The following is a 7,669-nucleotide window of genomic DNA, read 5'->3' as shown; positions in this document are numbered from 1 at the left end:
ACGACGCACTTCCATGTATTTAATTTTCTCTGCATTTACTTCTAAACCCACATCCCTGCAAGCGTTTAATAAGACCTCTGCATTTCTTTCTATTGTTCTCATATCATCCTCTTTTAAATTTACATAATCAGCGTGCGCATAACCTGGTGAACACCGTTTAACTCTAGGTCCTGGTTGTTATCTTTGATTTTCTTTATAGCGTATTCCAGGACAAAGTTGAATAATAATGGTGACAACACATCTCCTTGTTTCAGGCCATTCTCGACGTGAAAGCTCGTGGCCAAAAATTTTCCTACCCGGACTTTACTTCGGGATTCATTTAAAAATGCCTTAATTAATCTAATTAGCTTTTTCGGTATTACAAATTCTGTAGGAACGTTGTACAATATTTCTATCCTAACCGAGTCGTAAGCCTTTCTAAAATCAATAAATAATTGATGTACCGGGGTATTGTATTCCACTTCTTTTCGAGTATTTGCCGAATTGTAAATATTTGGTCGATAGTTGATAGATTTCGTCTAAATCCGCACTGATAATCTCCAATAATTTCATCTGCGTATGGGGTCAATCTTGCTAATAGAATATTTGAAAGGATTTTATGGGATGTTGACAGAAGAGAGATGCCTCGATAATTATTACAGTCAGTTTTGTCGCCTTTCTTGTGCATTGGAACAATGATTAATTCTTTCCACTCTTGTGGCAATTCTTCCTTGTAGATAAGGAGGATGAGTTTGTGTATCTTGTTCCACAATTTTTCACTTCAGCCCGTGTCTCTTTAATTTCTTTATAGCGATTTCTACTTCTATTCGGTTGGGTTCTGGAATATACGGTTCTGCGGTGTGTATCTCCCTTTCTCCACGCACATTAGTTTTTGGCTGCGTGTTAAGCAAATCGTCAAAGAAATCTTTACATCTATTTAAAATGCTATCTGCATCAGTGAGAACTGTTCCATCAGCTTTTTTTAATGTAAGCATGAGGTTGATAGCCTTTCTTAAATTCGTTGATCCCTTTACACATTCCAGAATGTTTTTAGTTTTACTATTATCTTCAAGTTCCTTAATTTTAGCTTTCAAAAAATCGCGTTTCTTTGTTCTTAAAAATTTTGGAAGTTTCCCGCCTGATGTCTATGAAATTTTGTGTGGTTATTTCATTCGGATTTTGTAGCAAACGTAATTTTGCCTGTTTTCTCTTCTCTGCTACTTCGAACCATGGTTTGTTCCTACGTATTTCCGCGTGTCCGAATTTTTCTTTTGAGAGGGGATGCTTCGTAAGCAAAGAAAAGAATTCTATTGCTGGAATATTTTTCTCCATAATCTTAAGGTTACATCTGTTAACTAAAGAGTATATGACATGCGTCAGATTTCTGTAACGATTCCTGTAATGTTAGTAAGATTATCATCATTTTGCTCAAATACGAGTATTGTTGCGTAATACATAATTGATATTCTTTCTTCATAGTTTTGGGGAAGTCATTACTTATAATATTATAAAACAATTTTAACATTGATCTTTGTGGATACCTAATTAGAAACATACCAATTATAAATATGCATGTATTCAGATTTCAGAATGTGTTCATGGCAATGATTTGTAATACTAATATGTACTACTACTTCATCAACATCGCCTAATATATAATATACTCTACAACAGGTTCACCTCAGAAATCAGATTCATCTACCGTAATATGAGTTTCATCACCCTTCTCTAGAATAAGCCTCAAATCTGCCCACCTCTCAATGTTGAAGACAACAAATGGCGTATTTAGGATTTTGTTTCGAGGGGCTATGTTCAACACAGGGAAGGAAATGGGCAATTGCCCATCTGAGTTTGAGAATTAAATATATTTTAATTTATGCATGAATTGAAGTTATAATGGCAAGAATTGTAGACCGATAAATCATATATGATATGATACAAAAATTTAGGAGTGAATCTACCCTTTATTCTATTCATACAAGAAAAAGGAAGCATCCTCTTGACCTTCCTAATTTCCCTGGCTAATTATTCCCTCGTTTTGATTTTCTTTAATTCAAACATTTTCTTCTTTTAAAAATAACTAAGCGATATAATTTTTCCTTTGTTATAACAAGTAAAGTGCTGTCATGTTGATATTCATGCAAGTTGGTGTGGAACACCAGTTTCGCTTATCAACTCTTCTTAGTTTTGGTGTTACTGATGACGGCCGACTTGAATCACAACTGACAACGGTCGATAAAGTATGATAAGCGAAATGAAAGAAAGTAACATCAAGGAAAAGAAACAGAAAAGTAGAAAGGACGAAAGAAAGAACGCAGAACGCAGTTCTTACATGGAATGAAATTTGACAAATACAGTATTATTTCTGAAAAAAGAGCATAAGAAAATGGAAAGTCAATGACATTCTTAGAAATGGTAAGAAGGATTATTGTTGTGCGTGAAATGCGAAAAACTAACAAATTTATTTCGGGGGGAGCTTGAGCCCAGCCCGATAGCCCCCTAAATACGCCACTGGAGACAATTCTGCTCCCCTGATCCTTCACCACAGCATTGCTTTTCAATTTCATATACAGTGGCGTATTTACGATTTTATTTCGGGAGGGGCTTTGCTAACTTTCGGGGGGACTTTGCCTGAAAATGTTAAAATTTTGTAAGATATTTCATATAGTTGACTGTAGTAAGTAAGATTTCGGGGGGGGGGGGCTTAAGCCCGGAAGCCCCCCCCTAAATACGCCACTGTATATATAATATGGGAATGGTGTTAACCGTCCCCCCAATGTTGAAGACAGATTTGCGCCGATGGTTGTGAGCCGAAAAGGAATCAGCGGATTACTTACAACCTACCGATACGACAATGCTGCCACCTAGTGAGAGTACACATTAAACACAACTCTCTCAACTATCAAACGTGCCGGTGTAACAGTGAATTTTTACCTCCGGGAATTATTTACCGCCTACAAATTCATAGTAATCTGAAATATTTGAACGGAAAATCAAAATAAATCAAAAGATACATCAACGAAACACTACGACGATGGGGGTAATATCATCCTAGGGAATTATTACCGCCCTACGAATTCTCAATCATATAACATTTTTGCTTTATTTTGGCCTGTAGAATAGTACTCTGTGTCTGTGGGCGCAATTTTTAGAACACCCGATATACAGGGTGGACAATTTATCTGGAACATCCGATAACTGAGAAATCAAAAGAGGGAGAAAAGCGAAACTTCGCACGGAGCAACTATATCTAAGGAGCGGGACATCGTTTTACGTATTAAACAACAATAATCAGTGAACAATGTTGCCATCCCAGTATAAAGTTATATTTTTCAAATCGCACTATGTCAGATTATTACATATATCAAATCAACATATTAAGCGAAAACTTAAAATACCACATTTATTATTCAGTGTTGCAAACTAAGGATATCACAAAATATCCAAAGTTTTGAAACCTCTATCACACATACAGAACAACAGAGATGGACAGGACAACGTACATTGAAAATACCTTAGCGTTGGATACTATGGCCGTGGTATGACTAGAGGCACGAGTTTTTCTCACTAAGAATTTGAAAATTTCGCGTTTCGTTTTTCAAATATCGCGTTTTATCGCATTTTCCAAATAAAGTTTCGCATTTTGTTGCTGCTGTGGAAAAGATATTCGCTGACATTTTAAAAGTTGTTCCCTTTATTTAGTGTTGTAAAAAACTTTTTTTTCTGTGAAGTTGTTTTCAAATAAAAAACGTTTTTTATGTATTTTTCCCCTGGCAACTATTATTTATTGATTTATGTTGAAGATTATTGAAATAATCAACAGAACTTGAGTCAAAGCTCTCGTAACTTACAAATCGTTTGTTACGAGCAAAATCGTGAGATTATCCCTTTCGAACCCAGGTCATTTTGGGCATTTTCCTACATTTTCAGTTAGTGACTTATTGCTCAAAAACCATTTACCCGATTGATATGGTTAATACCTGTTTTGTTTAGAAAAGAAATGTGGCTATTTTATGGTATGTTACATTGCAGTGTTCCCAACGGGTGGGAAATTACTGAGGGAAATGTAGGGGTGAAAATTTACAAAAAATTCTCTAACCGATTTTCAAGATGTTTTGTATCTAGCACCACTCTTGCCATATGGGTCCAAGTCACCTAAAAAAATTCCTTTGTATGTTGACAAGGTACAGTGAAAATCTGAAATCGCTGGCTTCCATTCAAACAGAGAAAGAAAGAATTCTCTTCACCATACACATGAAATTTTGACACTTTTTACGCCTCAGAAGCAAAAATTAACAGATATGCTGGGGCTACAGCTTCTCGAATTATCCTATTGAAACTTTTCATGGTGCGTTCTGTAGGCCAAAGAGAAGGCTTTCAGGTAGTAGTACATATGTTCCAATGTAGCGAGCAAGAGGCAAATAATAGAGTGGAAAGGGAAATTTGCCGATTTTTTTTACCCAAAATTGGGAATTGTTTTGGCTGGAAACACTGCCATCACACAGACGCAAACTATCTTAAAGTAACCTTGGTATCCTAAGAATATATCCTACAAGTATCATGGTGACATCTAACAAAGTAAGAATGAAATTTAAAAAAAATCTCATTCTACCTCAGAAAGTCTCAATTTTCTTACCATTTACAGAACATGGTTTATTATAAACCTCAAGTGTACTTCCCCTAATTATTCTACTGAAACTTCTTATGGTGTGCTGTGTAGGCTAAGGACGAGGCTTTCAGACACTGGTACGTTTGTTCGAATGTAGCCAGCAAGAGGAAAATAATAGAGACAAAAAGGGAATTTTTTCAAAATTTCCCCCTAAAATCGGAAATTAAAATTTTCTGTAGCTGGCAACAGTGCTAGCAGACACACACACAAACTATCTTAAATTAAGCTTTGGTATCTCTCTAATGCATCATACAAGTATCGTGACGATATCTAATAAAGTAAGCATGTCATTAAAAAATATCTCATTCTACCTTAAAAAAAATCAATTATATTTCCACTTAGAGAACAAAGTCTACTGTGAACCTCAACTGTACTTCCCCTAATTATCCTATTAAAACTTTCTATAGTGCGTTGTGAAGGACAAAGACGAGACTTTCAACTAATGGTACGTTTGTTCCGATGTAGCCAACAAGAGGGAAAACAGGTAATTTTCCCAAAATTTCCCCCTAAAACCTGGAATTAAAATTTTCTGTAGCTCACAACACTGCTACCAGACAGATGAAAACTATCTTACACCACTAATATATCGTACAAGTATCATGGCGATATTTAAGGAACAAAATTTCTAATTACCAAAAATATATTTCGGTAAAGAGAAAAGTAGGGAAAAATCAAGGGTTACAACCTAACTCCGATTTTTTCGTGCGCCCCCTAATTGCCGCACTGTAACGATATGTAGCCGCGTTTGTTCAGTAAGGACAAATTTTGGCTGGCGTAAGTTGACTTGCACTCAGACGTATAGGTACGGATTTATAAATAAAATTTTCGATTTTTTGCCCAAATTTAAAGAAATTTTAATTTTCGTAGTTGGAAACACTGCGCGCAGGCTCGTCCAATTTATGTCAACAATTAGGTGTTCATCCGACGTATCAGTGATGCCAATTGAAGGGAAATTTCCCTTGGCGCAGGGAAATTTTGAGTGAATTTTGGAGAAAAGGGAAATTGCTTCTAATCTCTCAATATTACAGGGAAATTTGAACCTCTCTTCAGTCATTTATAGATTGAATGTATTTACGTATCTGATTAATTCATTAAAATTCAACATCCTATTTGTTCCAAACATAATCCGTTGCACATATTTCACATAAATTCTCACAAGTTATCTTGCTTTGCATTCGTTAATATTTATCAACATTACACATCGATTAACATATTCAATTAAATTTGAAACATTACAACAACGCTTATTTAAAATCTTTTATCAAAATTAATCTTCCCATTGTTGAATTCAATGCAATGCAATAAGATGAAATATTTCTCAATTAAATTAGGGTCTATCATTCCAACTATTATAACAGTTTTGTTTAGATTCGTGTTCGGGACGTGTTGTGTTGGTGCGTTTGCAGTTTAGTCCGTAGCTCTGGTTTACGTTTCTTGCAACTGTTAAAACAGGTCGGTAGCCAGCCCAAAAATGTAGGGGGACCGGCTGAAGTTAGGAGGCCCGATCCAACCATATTATAGTTTATCACCATATTATAGTTCATTTGCAAGCCAACCGTGAACATTTTAGAGAGGCCGGCAAAAATTTAGGGGGGCGGTCCCCTAGAACCCCCTTGGATATGGGGCTGTGCTAAAACGATCTGAAGTGTTATATCACCAGCATACATTACTGTTAATAGGGCGTTTACACTTAGTCGATTTGCGTTCGATTCAGTTGAATTGACGTCACTTTCAACTTAATCGACCGTGTAAACGGGACTTCAACTTAATCGCTTGTTGATCGAAGGCGACTAATCGACTGGCAACTGAATTAAAAGACGTTCTATTTTCTGTGGCTGAAATAATTGAAGACATCCATCAATCTCATTCGGCCTAGTTGCTTCGATTTATTGGCAAATGCAGCGAGCCGATTTAGTCGTGCGACTAAATCGACTAAGTGTAAACGCCCCATAAGTGGTTACAGAATGGAAGACGGCAGTCGTTCGCGTGAATCTGCAGGAACTCCAGTGAAAAAACGGGCAAAAAGAAATTAACTCTCCGCGGAGGAGCAACTTCTTCGTAAGCAGTTTTAAAAAATTTAGACCTGAATGGATGCAAGACCCGCAATTTCAAAATTGGCTGCAGCCAGTGAGGGATTGTGATCTGAAGTGCCGGTGTGTTGCTTGCAATGTTGTGCTAAATTGTGGGAAAAGTGATCTTGGAAAACATTCTCGGGGTCAAAAACATGCATCTAATATGAAAAGTTGCGCTCCGTGCAATCGTTGAAAGATTTTGTGCGAACATTAAAGCCAAACGATACATCTGAAGCCGTGAAAGGTGCGTTAATTAAAATTGCAACATTCTTCGCTGAGCACAACGTTGCCTTCCAGGTGGTTGACCATCTTGTACCACTTCTGAAGGATGTGTTTCATGACTTCGGAATTGCGAAAAACATTAAACTAAGAAGGTCAAAATGTACTGCGATAGTAAAAAATGTGTTGGCCCGGGCCGAAACAGAACGGATTGTTGAAAACTTAAAGCAAGTCCCCTTTTCTATTCTCGTGGATGAAAGCACTGATATTTCGTGCCAAAAAACGTTGTGTGTTATGGCCCAATACGTTTCACCACTTAATGGTCGGGTCCAAACCCAGTTACTGGAGTTAGTGAAGTTGGACGTTAAATATTGTTCAGCAAATGCCATTTATTCCGCTTTCTGTGAATGTTTGCGGGAGAGATATCCCACTAAAGAACATTATCGGCTTGGCGTGCGATGGTGCAAACGTGATGGTGGGTACGAACAATTCGTTTACCTCATTGTGAAATAATGGCTGCCCGAAGTTAATAATGATGAAGTGCATTTGTCACTTTGCTGCGCTAGTCGCTAGCAGGGCATGCGAAAAATTACCGTGACCTCCGGAGGAATTGCTTCGCGATATCTCTACATATATATCAGGAAGTTCGAAGCGATGCGCAGAGTTGGCCGAGTTTCAGGAGAACATGAATGTTAAGATAAAAAGTATTTTGAAAGTGTCCGGAACCAGG

This window comes from Thermobia domestica, chromosome 16, assembly GCF_964235325.1.
Source record: "Thermobia domestica chromosome 16, izTheDome1.hap1.1, whole genome shotgun sequence".
NCBI lineage: Eukaryota > Metazoa > Arthropoda > Insecta > Zygentoma > Lepismatidae > Thermobia > Thermobia domestica.
Note: the sequence above shows the minus strand (reverse complement) of the source record.